Genomic DNA, 17,485 nt, shown 5'->3' on the forward strand with positions numbered 1-17,485 from the left:
TAGACCCCCCGCAAAGTACCCCCCAAAATGGGTTATTTCAACCCATCTCATACATGGACCAAATTTGGTCACAATATAGTGTCATGTTAGGACATTACAAAAACATCAAATCTAACAACTTACCCTGCTGGAAAGGTGATGTTAGACCCCCCGCAAAGTGCCCCCCCCTAAAAACGGGTTATTTCAACCCATCTCATACATGGACCAAATTTGGTCACAATATAGTGTCATGTCAGGACATTGCAAAAACATCAAATCTAACAACTTACCCTGCTGGGTAGGTGATGTTAGACCCCCCCCCCCCCCGGCCCCAAAGTACCCCTGTTTCAAGCCATCGTTTACATGAACCAACTTCGGTCACAATCATGTCATCAGGATATTACAAATTATCAAATGTAACAACTTAACAGCTTAAGACATGTCTGTACATTGACATACATCATCATTTAATGCCCCTAGTTTAGTAAAAGTATGCAAATGACCTTGCTAGGCCCTCCTTGGTAATATTTTTTGTAAACTACGGAAGCCAATAGAGGACAACCAATAAAATATTGTTGATGCACTTATAATAGCATGACATGATCAAATATAATATAATAATAGAAGCCTGAATGAAACCAATCAGAGATGATTGACTTGTAGGCATACTATCCTAAATTTCATGAGCATTATATGGTCAAATAGCAAATACATTTTGTATTTAACTTTCACAGATACTGAACGAGCCCCTCCTTGAGGAACTGCATATTCTAGATTTTCCAGTTTTTAAGCAACATGCTTTCATATAGTAAGTATGGAAACTTAATCTGAAGAATTTATGTTTTCCTCTTGACATTCCCCTCTTCTTTTTGTTAATAATGATAACAAAGTTGATATTTGTTCCACATTAGAGGATATTAAAATGTTTAACAATCAAACATTATTTGAAATGCATTGGTTTGATAATTTTAAATGTTTAATCTTATTACAAAGATTAACTAATAAAGCTCAGAAGCCTCTTACAATGGAGATTAATAGTTAAATCAAACTTCTATACTTGTAGTTGTAACTTGTAGTGTGTATGCTGATTTCATTAACCAACACTTGTAGTGTATGCTGACTTTATTTGATTTGTGATATTAATTTTCAGATACAGATGGACTCTGACAGAGATACCACAATGGATACAGTAAAAAAGAATGTACAAGGTACAAAATTACATCCCTTATATTTTAAGAATTTGATGATGCACATTGGCCCGTTTGAAATTTGATGTTGCAATGATGCTGGTGTGAAAGGAATGCAAGTCACTCTGAAATATAAGTCCACCCTCCTATCCTTGATTTAAAAGTAAGCTTGATGCTCAGTATTGCATAGAGATGACTCCCTTAACCTCACCACGCAAGGTTTACCTATTTCATGTATATTCCGGGGGGGGGGGGGGGGGCTTTTATTCCTTCCACACAGGTTCAAATTATGACAAATTGAACATGACCAACACAAGCCTCAACAAATTTGCTTACCATATATTTCTTTTGTTTTCTTTTGTTTTCCTTAATTATTTTGTGTTAATGCAGGTCCCATTTGTTCACTGCACGGGGAAGGGACAAGCAAAGCTGTAGATCATGGTGCTATTATTCTCTTCACACCCGACACTTTAAAGAGATGCACAAATATTCTAGAAGTACGAAAGCGTTGTTCTCTAAAGTATGCAGATAGTGTGTTACCTGAAGAGGTAGATGGTATGCATGGATATCATAGAAGCTGCTACCAAAAATTCATCGCTTTGTCTAAAGCACATCGAGATGCGATCAGTAAGGGTACGCCCCCAGACACCGAAAATATGCCATCCAGCAGTGTGAATAGAATGACCAGGTCAAATATCCAAACCCCTAAACCTACAGATAGGACAGGTATATTCCCTGAAGTATGTATTTTCTGCAGTCGTGCAAGAAAGATGGTGAACAGGAAAGAGCTAACTTAGTGAATGTCACAACAGCCAACTTTGAAGATAACATACGTACATTTGCGGGTTGGAAACAAGACAACCGAATGCTTACTCTGATAAGTGGAGCTGACTTCACAGCAAAAGAAGTGAAATATCATGCCATTTGCCGATCAAAGTATCAACAGGAAGCACAAGCTACAAAACTTGCCATGGATGAAATGAAAAAGGATGGAAATAAAGCTAAAACAAGTGGTTGGCATCAAGAGAGAGATGTACATGCTACAGCATTTGGTGTCATTATCAGCTACATTGAAGACACAATCATCAGAAACAAAATGGTAATGCAACTAACTGATGTAAACAATCACTACCAACTGCTTGTACGTGACATAGGAGGAGAGGACTACGAAGATGCAATGCCAGCTGTTCACAATATGGAGGTAAAGATAGCAAAACACTTTGGTGATCGTATCAAAATCGAGAAAGGGAAGACCAAGAGAGGAAACATGATATACTAGCGGGGTCACCCGTGGGAATCCCACGGGCATGGATGTGTGTGACATTTCGACATATTGAGTTAGATGCTGCACCTGCACATTCAGTTATATAAAATGGTTACTGGCAATAATTGATCACATCCACAAATGATGTAATCCACACAATTTATGTACTTTACATAACGTTAATAGGAATACATACATGCCCGTGTAGATGGGAAATACAGTTTGTTTGAAAGAAATCACAAATATCAGAAGAAAGTTTTAAAAATTTAGAACTATTCTCACTCAGAGTTAAACAACACCGTAATATTATGCGGTTGCTTCAACGTTTTCGTTGAATTATATGTCATCATTGTGAGATTTTTTTGGAATTTTTTTTTTTGAAATGAGATTTTTAGGCAAAACGGCAAAAAAGCATCAGAACAGCTGTGAAACAACATCAAAACAGCAGTGAAAAAGCATCAAAACAACAGTGGAAAGCGTCAAAACAGCAGTGAAAAAGCATCAAAACAGCTGAAAAAGCATCAAAACAGCAGTGAAAAAGCATCAAAACAGCAGTGAAAAAGCATCAGAACAGCTGTGAAAAAACAGCACTGAAAAAGCATCAAAACAGCAGTGAAAAAGCATCAAAACAGCAGTAAAAAGCATCAAAACAGCAACAATAGTCCGGTGATTTTTCAATCACCGCAACTAAATGTGTCGGAGTAATTAACTATTTTCCTTCGTGACCTCCTTTTGTTGCCTGAATGGTGTCACTGCAGGACCTCCGGGTAAACAACATTACGGGTGAAGATTCCACTGCGGCCATCAATTTTTCCCTGTTGGCCATTACTGACTACCTTTACCTTGACATCCTCAAATCGTTTAGCACGCGACAATGCAACATATAATTGGCCATGGCTGAAGACGGGTTCTGGTAGGTAAATCCCAACTTTGTGTAATGTTTGACCTTGACTCTTGTTTATTGAGAAAGAGAATGCCACACGAACTGGAAATTGATGGCGTTTGAGTACGAATGGTAGTGTTGTATCGGAAGGTGCAATACTAATCCTGGGTAAAAATGTGCGTGTTCCTTTGTGACTGCCAGAAATTATTTCTCCATCTATTATGTTTGGCAACAATCTTTTAACAACCAATCTTGCACCATTGCACAGTCCCTGTTTCGGATCAAAGTTACGGAGTAACATGATGACAGCACCATCTTTGAGACGAAGTTTGTGCAATGGCATTCCAGAAGGAGTTAATTGATTTAGGAATTCCATAGGATAATTTAGTGCCTCTTCAGGGTCATCACAGACAATGGAATCAGCGCTGAAGTACGTCTTTTCTTCCCCAGGAAATGCATCCAGTATCTCATCGTTGATCACAAATGTGGATTCATTCTTTGGACACAACACGGCTCGTTGTGCCAGCGCATCATAGTTTGAATGGATTTCGTTCAAATTACCAAAAACAGCCTCTGCTAAAGACATGTTGTCTTCTACACAGATACGATCAGGCAGTCGTATTAAATCTGAGTCAGGAATTGTTTCCACAGTCCCATTTCCAACCGACAGTAACCATTTTGAGAATTCTTCGTCATCATTAGCTCTCATGTTTGATTTTAAGTTCAGCAGTTTGAACTTTGGCCACAACTTGCTACGCTTGATGCATGTGGCGATGATTGCTGCAGGTGCAGCGCGAGGTACAACGGGCAAAACCTGCCTGAAGTCCCCACCAAGAAGTAAGACCTTTCCACCAAAAGGAATGTTGTTGCTGGTTACATCCCGGAGACATCGATCAACAGCCGCTAAAGCATATGCTGGAGCCATAGGTGCTTCATCCCAAATGAATAGGTTGGCCTTCCTTAGAGTATCTGCATCTTTACTCGTAGGTGATATGTTGCATGTGGAGTTTTCCAAAATGGGCACTGGCAATTTAAATCGATGGTGCGATGTACGGCCCCCTGCTAGCAATGTTGCTGCAATGCCCGAGTACGCCATTGGAAGAACCAAACGACACTGGCCTTGCAAGATGTGCAGAAGCGTATTATAGAGAAAGGTCTTGCCACTTCCGCTCGGTCCATCAACGAAAAACAACCGGTTGCCTGTGTACTGGTCCCTACAATGAACGGCCTGTAGGACCTCATCTACAATTTTGATTTGGTCATCATTTAGTAGTTGTCTGTTGTTTTCACCTTTTTCATGTTCATCTCCCGGTACATACTGATAATCATCGCTCGAAAGATCTTCAACAGTGTCTGGAGGTACTGGTAACTGAAATGCTTCCAAGGTCTGTCCATGTCTTAGGAGGAAGGACTGTATTTCTCGCAATGCCATGAAAATACTTTGTTCCAAGATATGGCCGCTGTGCACAAAATCTTCGCAAAGGTCGTTTTTATATTTTTCCCACAGTGCCGACGTGTCTGTTGGTGTGCAGAATATGCATAGGGTTGCAAAAAGAGATCTCAATTGTTGTGGCATGGCAAAGATAACTCCATCAGCTAAGGACCTGTCCCATTCTGTATCATCTTCTGTTAAATGTAATTTCCTGGCTGCATCCTTGTATGTTTCACAAACTGCTCCATCTACGGTTCTGAGATCTTCAAATGATGTTTTACCAGGGCAGTGCAGCAGGAGTACACGAAGATGAAAGCGCTCAATGTCCATAGGGCTTGCCGAAACCATGCGTCCGATAACCTTGTTGCCGCCCCGGCGTCGAAGTTTCCATGTCTTTCGTCCATCTTCAAATACGTAATATTTTGGAATGTCATGGTACAGATAACTTCGTGCCTCAGGGTCTCTCTGGTTTAACTGAAACCAAGCTGTAAGTGTTGTACCCCTATGTCGTACAATGGCTTCTTCCTCGTTACCATCCCTGAACACAACAGTCTGCAATTCAGGTAAGTGTACCGCAAGTCTGGTGATGGAATGGGACTGTTTGTGCATTTCAAATTCCATCAATCTCCATGCTGCCTCTGGGGCACTGACATATCTACAGTCCAAATAGGTCTTTATTTCGTCCACCTCCACTCTCCCGCGCTCTCGAATTTCGATGCTGGCACAGTCATGTCCCTTGTACACATATTTAAATAAGTACTTTATACTCTTTATGCTTGCGCAAACCTCAATGTTGATGTGTGCTCTGTACTTCTTCAGTAAATAAGCATTGAATGGGACGACATATTGGCAATCAACATCGGTTCCATGAACGGTTATGGTGGGTCCATTTGGGGGACGCTTGTAAAGGGCATAGCCATCTATGCTCGCAAGTGTCTCTGCAGCATACGCTTTTGGAAAGCCTTTACTGCACACTCCATCTTTCACACAAATCGAATGGCGATTTTAATTGCCACACGGACCATGTATCATGTGAGACTTCACCAAGGAATGGATCTCTGGTGACTCATTTGAATTAGGAATTTGTGCGGAAACAATTCTGTCAATGTCTTCAGCGGTACAAATTTTATCTTCTTGGCACAGCATGAGTAATATGTGGGCATGCGGTAGGCCACGCTTCTGATACTCGACGACGTAGAGAAATGCACGTACTTTGCCCAACACGTGCTTCTTCGTTATATCGTCGATTAACTCTTTTAATTTCAGATGAAACACGCGTGCCACTAAATCTGGTCTGCCTTCAGCTCGTTGGTGTTGGCCGATGTTTTCTTGTATCTCTGTCCATTTTGGATTACACGTGAACGTGATGAAAAGATCTGGTTTTCCGAATTTGCGAACAATGGCCATAGCATCTTGGTAGTTCTGCTGCATAGCTCTGGGACTCCCTGCAAAACTCGACGGCAAAATGACGATACGACCGACAGGACGTTGGTTATCAGCAGCAACGTTCTGGACGTGGTCCAGTAGTCCTCTGTATTCCATGGCTCTAAGGGTTTCCTGATTTTGTTTGAAGTATTGCAGTCGATTTGCTTCTGCCTTGCAATAACCGTCGACAACATACTGCTGGAACAATTTCCCCGAAGAATGGATAGTGCTGAATTCATTTCGAATAGCCAGTCGGTAGGCATAGAATTCACGATGAGTTACCTTGTTTCGAACCGCAGTCTGTCGCTGGTGAGGCATGTTTATCATCCATCCAGGCTCGCCATGTGGAAAGAGAATGGGATATGTCATGGGATCAATGTGAGAGGAAAGTGGAGAGAGATTGTGTAAGCCCTGGTCATGCAAATGAACCTGGAAATCCCTGTTTGCAGGTGGTTCACCATCTTGTCCACTAACGAAGACAGCAGCAATTTCATCAGCAGTTGGTATGTTGTAACGTCTTTGGTCGTCTGCACACAGTCGACGAAAATGCATTTCCAAGGTAGAAGGGAGGCGATCTTCAAGGACAGCTTTCCTGATTTCTTCCTGTTCACGCTCGAACATAGTCTTGTAACATGTGACATAAGGATTAACGTCAGATAGTATGTTGTGCAGTTCTGCCATCAATTCTTGCAAACATCTGTGATTCTCAGGTCGATTCATACGTTCCTTTGTAGCTTGAGCTGTATCCAAAATAAATAATTGTGCAAATTGTGCTTGTTCATGTACATGTGATGGATGTAATGGACCACAGCGATGGTAAATTTGACCGTGGATTTTGAAACAGTATGGTCCATTTCCTGGAGGAGATGAGATCTGAGCACCCATTGATGCAAAAGCTAATGCCGAATTGTAATTCCGGATATTGTCTCGGAAGTTGCGACATTTTCCATCGTCACCCTGATAAAGTTGTTGCAGTCGAGCAGGTACGGCAAATAGTGGAGGCAATTTAACTTTTCCCTTGGAACAACACAGTGTAAATCCATCCCCTTGTCCTGTTGATTCATTTGTGAAATGGTGTGCAGAACAGTACACACATGGTGACGTCATTGGACCGCATTTATGCTCTTGAACAATATTATCGGATACTTCGGCCGGATTCATTATGGCTGCGGTTGTATATGTTTGCTGAGCACTCCAACGTCTTTGTTGCTCAGCATGCCGTGCGAGTCTGTGTTGGCGTTCATCGACGGTCTCGTTCTCGCACCTCATCGTTGTTGCAGCAGCATCCTGTGCGAGTCTGTGTTCACGTTCGTCGAGGGTCTCGTTCTCCCTCCTCATCGTTGTTGCAGCAGCATCCTGTGCGAGTCTGTGTTCACGTTCGTCGAGGGTCTCGTTCTCCCTCCTCATCGTTGTTGCAGCAGCATCCTGTGTGAGTCTGTGTTCACGTTCGTCGAGGGTCTCGTTCTCCCTCCTCATCGTTGTTGCAGCAGCATCCTGTGCGAGTCTGTGTTCACGTTCGTCGAGGGTCTCGTTCTCCCTCCTCATCGTTGTTGCAGCAGCATCCTGTGCGAGTCTGTGTTCACGTTCGTCGAGGGTCTCGTTCTCCATCCTCATCATTGTTGCAGCAGCATCCTGTGCGAGTCTGTGTTCACGTTCGTCGAGGGTCTCGTTCTCCCTCCTCATCGTTGTTGCAGCAGCATCCTGTGCGAGTCGGTGTTCACGTTCCTCAACTGTCTCGTTCTCCTGTCTCATTCGTTTTCTTGCTGCAACCTGTTCAAGTCTGCATTGACGTTCGTCGACGGACTCGTTCTCCCGTCTCATTCGTTTTCTGGCTGCATCCTGTTCAAGTCTGCATTGACGTTCGACGACGGACTCGTTCGCCCTTCTCATTCGTTTTCTAGCTGCATCCTGTTCAGGTCTGCGTTCTTCATCCATTTTGGAAATGGAAGTTTCCACGCACCGCATGAATTGTCACGATCCTCAATAGGAAGTGTCTCATAATTATCAAATGACAAATGGCAAGTAAATTACATTGTGAAAATTTAATATTTCAAATAGACCTATTTAAAGTGTATGCGCAAATAACTAATAAATAAAAAAACGAAGAAATATGTCTCGGTAATTTCCTGAACTCGGTAATTTCTCGGTAATTTTACTTCCGGCTAAAAATGTTGAATGAAATAAAAACGAAGAAATATATGTCGTTTTGTGACGACTGTCACCAAAGGTAAACAGTGAATTCACTCGGTTTATTCGGTTCGGCTCGGTTTAAAGAAAAAGCGATAATGTCGAAATGTTGACGTCTGTGTCATGTTGGGCGGTGTATGATACTTGTTGGCTGTTGGGCGGTGATATGGTGTATTTTTAAAAATATATCTCTGCGTTTTCCCGCGTTGCTGACACCGAGTCTAAAACCATGATGGTGAGTTATATTGGAGATAAAGGCGTGAGAGAGACTCAATGGCCTTGAAGTTACAGGCATTTGAGAATTCATTTCGTTCTATAAACGGCAACTTTCATCGGATTTTCTTCTCGTTTTTTTTCAACCGAGTCTAAAACTATGTTAGCGACTGTGAAAAATGAAATGATATATCGAATTTAAAATAGATATCGACACATTGCCGTCGGTGTCATGTTGGGCGGTGTATGATACACCATGACGCGATTTTAAAAAATATATCTCTGCATTTTCCCGCGTGTGTGGAATGTTTGTGGAAAATTAAAGATTTCAAATAAACCTATTTAAAGTGTATGCGCACATAACTAATAAAAAAAACGAAGAAATATCTCTCGGTAATTTCCTGAAACATATTTTACTTCCGGCTAATATGTTGAATGAAATAAAAACGAAGAAATATATGTCGGCATCATTGTTGACGTTTTTGTGACGACTATCATCAAACGAAATAGTAATATATCATAACGGAAAAGCAAAAGCGAATTTTTAATATATATCGACACATTGCCGGCGGTGTCATGTTGGGCGGTGTATGATACACCATGACGCGATTTTAAAAAATATATCTCTGCATTTTCCCGCGTGTGTGGATTGTTCTCAATTATTGCTGACACCGAGTCTAAAAGTAAAACCATCGATAAAAATGAAATCATATGGTGAGTTAGATTGGAGATAAAGGCGTGAGAGAGACTCAATGGCCTTGAAGTTACAGGCCTTTGAGAATTCATTTCGTTCTATAAACGGCAACTTTCATTGGATTTTCTTCCCGTTTTTTTTCAACCGAGTCTAAAACTATGTTAGCGACTGTGAAAAATGAAATGATTTATCGAATTTGATTTGAAATAAAACTGGGGGAGAGCAAGACACCACGGGCCTACAAAACAGGACTCAAAGCTATGCGAGTTAATAAAATGGTGGATATTTGTTTATAGCCACTCCCAGAATGGGTGGAGCTATGGGTGGAGCTACTCTGCAAACCGAGTAAGCCACACCCCGGACAGACACCCAACAGATAGACAGACAGACAGACAGAATCATCTACGGCTATTATAATATAGATAGTAGTGCTCTTACATCAGAAGAAGCCTTGAGGAAAAAATTTCATCAAGTAACAGACAAAAGTACATAATCGCGAATTACATAATTAGTTCAGTAAACAATATATTATTTATTATAGTTTTGGAGTTCTATTTTTACATAATTACTGTGCAAAAAGTTTACATAAGAGATATGTAATTTTTTTTTACATATGAATTATGTAAAACTTAACATAATTAATTAGTAAAATTTTACATATCAGGTCCTATGTAAATGTTTACATAACAGTTTTGGAGTTCTATTTTAACATCAGAAATGTGTAAAATTGTACACAAGCTGTGTAAACATTTCTCTCTGTGTAGCCTTAATAAACTTAATAAACCACGCTGATGATGATGCTGATGACCACACCAATGACCTATTCCTGTATCATTTATTGTTTTAAATGAATTTTAAAACAACGATAAATCATGATGTCTTCCCTAAAATAAGAGCTCTGTTGCTGACAGGAAGTCATGTTTCGTTTATGTTTGAGTCTTGTGATAATAAATAGTAATCCTCATTGACTGATGGTGAGTTTATATATTTGAAGTATCATGTATTTTGTGTGTAGATTGTTTTGAGGAAGGGTCTAACATCACCCACCTTTTCCAGAAGGGTAACGTTAGATTTGTTATATTTGTACATCGTGACCAAATTTGGTTCGTATATGCAATAGGAGATTGCGGGGGGTCTAACATCACCTACCCAGCAGGGTAAGTTGTTAGATTTGATGTTTGTGTAATGTCCTGACATGACACTATATTGTAACCAAATTTGGTCCATGTATGAGATGGGTTGAAATAACCCGTTTTTAGGGGGGGGCACTTTGCAGGGGGTCTAACATCACCTTTCCAGCAGGGTAAGTTGTTAGATTTGATGTTTTTGTAATGTCCTAACATGACACTATATTGTGACCAAATTTGGTCCATGTATGAGATGGGTTGAAATAACCCATTTTGGGGGGTACTTTGCGGGGGGTCTAACATCACCTTTCCAGCAGGGTAAGTTGTTAGATTTGACATTTTTGTAATGTCCTGACATGACACTATATTGTAACCAAATTTGGTCCATGTATGAGATGGGTTGAAATAACCCATTATTGGGGTCATTTTAGGGGGGTCTGGTGACTAGTTCCAGCAGGGGGGGTCAATCTTACATACTTTTTTTTACTCAGCTTGATACCCCCAACAACTCTAGGGGGTCAAACCTTTTGTATGCTATGGGTTGAAATAGAGTGTAGTAGGCTCTCTGACTATTAGCATGGTATGAATTAGATCGCTCTGATCGGGTTCCAATAGCAAGGTAACAGCACTTCGGACCACGTGGTACGCCATCCGCTCGGGTGTACTCAATTACGCGTGGTTCGTGCGAGACTCGATCCCCGCTTCCGCTGCGGCGTGGGCACTTAGGTACGTGTGAAAATTGTCCCGAGACCCTTTTCCACGTCTGCCCGGAAGTGGCGACTCAGTCTCGCAGTTTTAAGACCCAAGGAGAACAAGGGGCTTAATCTCACCTTGGTAAGGGAACGGGCTTCGCAAAACCACAACAATATTAAAGGTCGTGTAAAACAAATTCTGGAAGTTTACCGCCGTTGTACAGTGTCTTATACACAACCTTATTTAACATGTCCAAGTGCTGCAAAAATGTAGGTTTTTGGAAGCGGTAAGAAGGTGATTTGTGTTCTACATAGTTAAAGTATACAATTAAATTTAAATAAAATAAAGATTTTAAAGATTGTATAATTTTTTTTCCGGAATTTACTGCCGTTGATGGAGGACATTCCCACCCGTCTGCCTGATGGAGGACATTTACACAATGTCTTTTACATCACCTTATTTAACACGTTACATTAGTTCTTCATGCCTGTCGTTTGTGTCATTTATGACATCCTTAAAAACAATAACTTTTCTGTACGGAATGATTTTCAGTTTTGTTTGACTGCCAGATTCAATTCACTCACTCCTCTCTGCACATGTGCGACCATGATGAATTCAGACCCAAAGTACTACGAAACTACAGGTTTGTTTTCAAATTCATGTTCCAATTCTTGTTCAAAATATAACATTCAATTAAAATTAACTTGATACTCAATCATAAACTGACATTTGTGGGCACACAGGCAGACAGAAGTGCTTTTCGTTTGGTGTGGGCAGGGTAAATAGGGTATCCAAAATCACCGTTACAAATTCAAACCATAACTAGAGAGTTCATAGAACACCTAACTCCATGCAGTCTTGAGAAAAAGGACATGGGAAGAGTCCTTTAAACTCTTGCATTGCATTTCTGAGCATGATCTATATTAACTTTATTTGGTAACTTTGAATAACAGACTTGATAACAACCATGCAAAGCTGACGGGTCAAAAAGAACAATCCAGAGCCGAACCTTCTCCCAACTCTTCCTGGAGAAACTGACGATTTTGGAATGATCATTGAGAAAAGGATGCACTAAACACAAGTACATTTGGGATGAAGTTAAATTTTACGAATTTGGTAGAGCAAAATGTAGCGCAGAGTAGATCTGAGTTGGTAACATGCTTCGAGATGTCGCGATAAGGAACACTTCCACTGTAATAAGTCCATGTTTAGGCGTTTTGTCGGTTAAGGTGTATAATTGTGAATCTACCAGGAGATTCGTGTGTTAGTGTAGGGGTTAATCAGTAAAGCCCTTGTATGTCTCACCTAGTAGTCAAACCTTTGTCCATTATGGCACTGCAGACCACATAAACATTAGTTAGGACCTTTAGTACAACACTAAATGACACCCTCTCCCCTGACATGACTGAGGAAGAAATCAGGCTGGAACACCGCCACAATTGGCCACCACCATTTACACCTCCGAGAGGCCTACCCGCCTCGCATAGCACGTGCTGTGACCAAGGAATGGGAGGGACGGGAGTGAGAGTGGCGCAGTGGGCGTGCCCTTGGACGAGCCGGTGAGCCGGGGGAGGCTCTGATTGGCAGAGCAGTGCGCCAATGTGACGTCATCGGCCGGAGATATTATCGAGGGCGTGATGCCATTTTCGGCAGTTTTCAGTATAGAGTTCAGCACGTTGGGTGAGGTCTGAGTCAAGAGTTCGTGTGCACCCGAATTGAGTTGAGATCCTGAGTTCAATTAAGAGAGGCAGTCCAGAGAGTTGGATCCCGAGTTGAGATCCTGAGTTCAGCACGAGCTGAGTGAGCATCGGACGCCTTTGCTGGCAGTTGGATCAGGAGTTTGAGTTGAGCGCAGAGAGCCCAAGCAGTGCGCAGTTCGCAGTTCAAGTGCAGAGCCCGAGTCCGTTTTGAGCAGTTGGTTTGAGACGCGGCAGGACTTTGGTCCGAATCGACCTCGTGTGGAGCCGCTAGCCTGCGTGGGACGCGTGGCGCTGGAAGCGAGGCCTTGTGGGACTTGGAGCGAGGGACCTCGTGGTGTGTGTGATCAGGCCGGAAGGAGCGGTGTTGGACGGCAGCCACCAAGACGACAAAGACAAGATAAGGCCGAGCTCCGCGTACACTTGCCATAGAAGACGTGTTTCTTTTTGTTAATCCATATTCCCCCGTTTTGTATTTGAGGTCTGGTGTGCGGGATCCCGATTAGGCTATTTATTACCGGCGCGTGCTTTTTCCTGTCCTTGCCCTTTTCCTGAATAAATCCTTATATTATTTTTGTACATATATCTGAACGCAGTTTACCGGGTGTTTGATTTTAATAGATAAGGCTGCGGGGCTCTCGCCGTTCCCCTCCATTCCGCGCGCTCAAGGGTTTTCGGTGTTGATTTTGGAATCTGCTATTGAGCTTCCGCCTCGGGAGTTAAAGCCTTCGTAATCGGCATCCGCAACTCTGGTGTTAATCGCAGTTGCGTGACAATATATATATATATACAGACTTGGCATTTAATATGGAATTTTTTTTTTTTCTTGACTTGGGTTTACTTTCTGAACTCGGTATATCAGTCTGGTGAGTTTCTTTTACGCTTCGGTGATTTCTTTGTTAAAAGAACCATGTCACTGATTGTCTGTCGCAGCAAGAAGTCAATAACAGGATTATATCACAGGTGGCGTGACAAAATGTACGGACAGGCACATTTGACGATTGGCTTCACAATCGGGTATATAAGGGTTGTTGCATTCTGTATTAGTGGAAAACAACTGCTGCACGTCTACAAAAGTTATTGCCGCTTCCCCTGGAGATGGTCCGTCAACTCGACAATGCTGTTTGTCATTTAGTGGTGGCTTTACGAAATTCCGGCATGAAACAGCGTGCTGTTGCTTGGCAGTATGGCATCACTCAAGGTCAGGTGTCAAATATCCTGAAACAAAATGCTCAGAGGGGTGTCCCTACTCCAATACCGAGGCTAGGACGTCCCTGCAGAACCACAAGGAGGGATGATCGCCAGCTGCACCGGTTAGTCCGCAATGGCCGTACTAAGTCAGCTAATCGGCTTAGGGCTGAGTGGCAGCAACTGACAAATGTGCCTGTATCCAGAAGGCTAGTCAACCAACGACTGGTTCAAGCAGGCTATCGTGCCTGGCGTCCCCTGAGAAAGCCACGTCTGACAAGACAACACCACCAGCGCCGATTGCAGTGGGCCAGAGAGCACCGTCAATGGCAGCCAGGACACTGGAATCACGTGATCTTCAGTGACGAGTCTAGATTTCTGGTCTATCGTCAAGATGGCCACGTCCGAGTGCGCAGACAAGTGTATGAAGCCTACAACGAAGATTGTATAGTGCCAAGAGTCCAAGCTGGAGGTGGTGGGGTGACCGTTTGGGCTGCTTTTCATGCAGGGGGCAAAACTGACCTGGTTGTTCTGAATGGAAACCTGAACCAGTTCAAGCACAGGGCCATTCTGGAAGAAACATTGCTTCCATTTGTTCGTGCAGCCTTTCGAGGAAACTTTGTCTTCCAAGATGACAATGCACGGCCTCATCGTGCTCGCATGATCCAACACTTTCTTGCTGACCGTGGTGTCGAGCATATGGAGTGGCCTGCCATGTCCCCGGATATGAATCCGATAGAGAACTTGTGGGCAGAATTAACGCGTCAAATCGACAACTTCGACCAGCAGCCTGCCTCTGTGCGTGAATTGTAGCAGGCTATTGTAACTGCATGGCAAGCGATTCCTGTCCAAACCTTGGCAAATCTCGTGAACAGCATGCCTCAACATGTACGTGCTCTCCTGAATGCTCGTGGGGGTTACACGAAGTACTGAACTGTAATTTTACTGTCCGTAATCCCAGTCGTAATTTAACTTTTGTTTTTGTTAAAAAAAATTTGGGCTAATGTGCAAAATAAAGAGATACTTCTGGAAAACGCACAGAAGTTTAACACAGTACTGTCTGTGAATTGAGTTCGATATCAGTTTACATCACTTTCAAGGATCAATTTATTTGCTTCGAAATGTCAAATGTGGTTTTTGTTTCTTTTAAAGGTCACATTAACAAAATCTAGAATAATTTCAACATAATTCCAATGAACTTTTGGTTCTAAGTCATCTTGAAAAGTAAGTTCACCCCCACAAAAAAAAATTCCATATTAAATGCCAAGTCTGTATATGCATACACACACATACACATAAATATACACTCATATACACTACATGGCCAAAAGTATGTGGACTCCCGAACATCACACTCGTATGTACTCGTCGAACATTTCATTCCAAAATCATGGGCGTTAATATGGAGTTGGTCCTCCCCTTTGCTGCTGTAAAAGCCTCCACTCTTCTGGGAAGGCTTTCCACTAGATGTTGGCTGTGTGCTTTTGGGTCTTCTGTTTTTTCTCCTCTCTTCCTTAATAAGTTTTTTTTTTTCGCTTGAGCAACGCTGGGTACTTGAGCAACGCCGGGCCTCATTCAGGGGTGTGGGGGGCCGGGAGAGGGCGGTAAATAATTATCTGTGTGAATGTGTACCGTGTAGCGCCACCTGGTGATGGTGGCAGAGGGTGTTACATTTCATTTTTTACCTTGGCAACACTGAGGTTAAACGCTCTTTGCAAGGGGAAAAAAATTCTCCTTCTCATCCTCCCCTCCCATAAAAGTATATGCCTGTCAAAGCCACCCCTCACCCAAAATATGTATATGTACCTAGTATATCTTTCCCCTCCGCCTCCCTCTCCCCTCCCCACCCTTATCCCCCCTGTCCCCTCCTTCTCCTCCTCCCTCTCCTCTCCTCCTCTCTCTCCCCTACCATCTCTTCCATCTCCCCCTCCACTCCCTCTCCCCCTCACCTCCCTCTTCTCCTCTCCTCCCTCTTCCCCCCCCCCTCCCCTCCCCCTTCCAATCCCTTCCCCACCCCTCCTTCTCCTGCCTCCTCCCTTCCCCCTACCCACACACCCTCTCCCCGCAACGTCTGGTACTCCTACTAGTCTTCTATATATTAAAGTAGCGGCAGTTTTGTGTCACGCTACGTCATTACGTCTATGATGTCATTACGTCCATCTTCTACTGAAGTATCAAAGAAGCCCAGCTACATCGCTGTTAGACTTTTGGTCTTGTCTTTTTCTGATTATCACTATTTTTCACCATCACAAAGCATAAAGGATGCAAATGGAAACAATAGGTGGTTCGCCTAGAACGCTAATTCCCAACGTTAATTTTAGTGAGATGTATAGAACACATTTGTTTCCTGATTGTGGCTTTCATTCACCATCATTGACACTTTCATTTTGCAATTTATCATTTATTTTCCCTTCAACGTCTGATCTCTGGGAATATAAAACAATTTCATGATGACATTATTTTTGCAATGAGTGTGCGGGTGACTATAAATTAACACTGGGGTGTTAGCAGTAAACATAAATAGCCTATACACTGCCCAAACAAAGGGAGGGTTGTCCGTGGAACCCTGTTCCACGGGTCCCTGCTAGTTTTAACAAAAGTATAAATGATGATACAATCCACGTGGTTTCGTTTAGTTTGCTCTCCCTGGTAATCCAACATGGCGGGTCGCAAGTATGGTGATGTCACCAGAGTGTGCATGCATGCATGCAACTTATTACCATTAGGGGGGACGGGTTTATTTTTATGTTCCTGAGTTTCATGCATTGTTTAGTCAGTTGCAAATCCTGTCCCTGTTACACAAATATACGTACAAGTATTGATTAGATTTGTTGGAATTTCACTGACCCATTATTTTTCATTTACAGTGTATTAAGCTTTTGTTTGTTTCACATTCAGTCATCCCAAACGAGGGTGGTTGAATTGCTGGGCTTCACTTCTTTCGTTTGAAGAATAAAAATCTCTTTGCTGCATCCATTATGTCTATAAAAAAAAACACAAAAAAAACACCTTCAGATGCCATTTTTCCCCGCAAAGCGGGGTTTGCCCTTTTTCGGGCACTGTGGTTGTTGTTGTTTGTCCCCTTTTTGAAGCAATGTTTTACGGCCGGATGCCCATCCTGCCGCCAACCCTGTTTGTCACCTTTTACGACAAACAGGGAATTACCAGTGAACTGGTACTCAATTTGCCGACCTCGGAAGGGTGACAGGCTGAGTCAACCCCCCTGGCGTTAATTCAGCGATCGAAGGGGATTCAAACCCAGGATCCTAGGATCCTAAGCTGGCACGCTAGCCACTAAGCCAACACCAGGCTCAATATATGTCTATATTGGATGGAATTAATTATTTTTTAATGTTAATTCATCGATATCCCTTTGCGTGTTTTATGACTGACTATGTGTAGCGTTCACTCTGTACTTTCTGCTGGTATATCTGAAGTGATGAAGATTCGTTCAATTCACTCGTCAACTTATACACGATTAGGTCTCTACCTCATCTATGTACTTGCTCTCTTCCT

This window comes from Myxine glutinosa, chromosome 10 (assembly GCF_964187855.1).
Source record: "Myxine glutinosa chromosome 10, kmMyxGlut1.1, whole genome shotgun sequence".
Lineage (NCBI taxonomy): Eukaryota > Metazoa > Chordata > Myxini > Myxiniformes > Myxinidae > Myxine > Myxine glutinosa.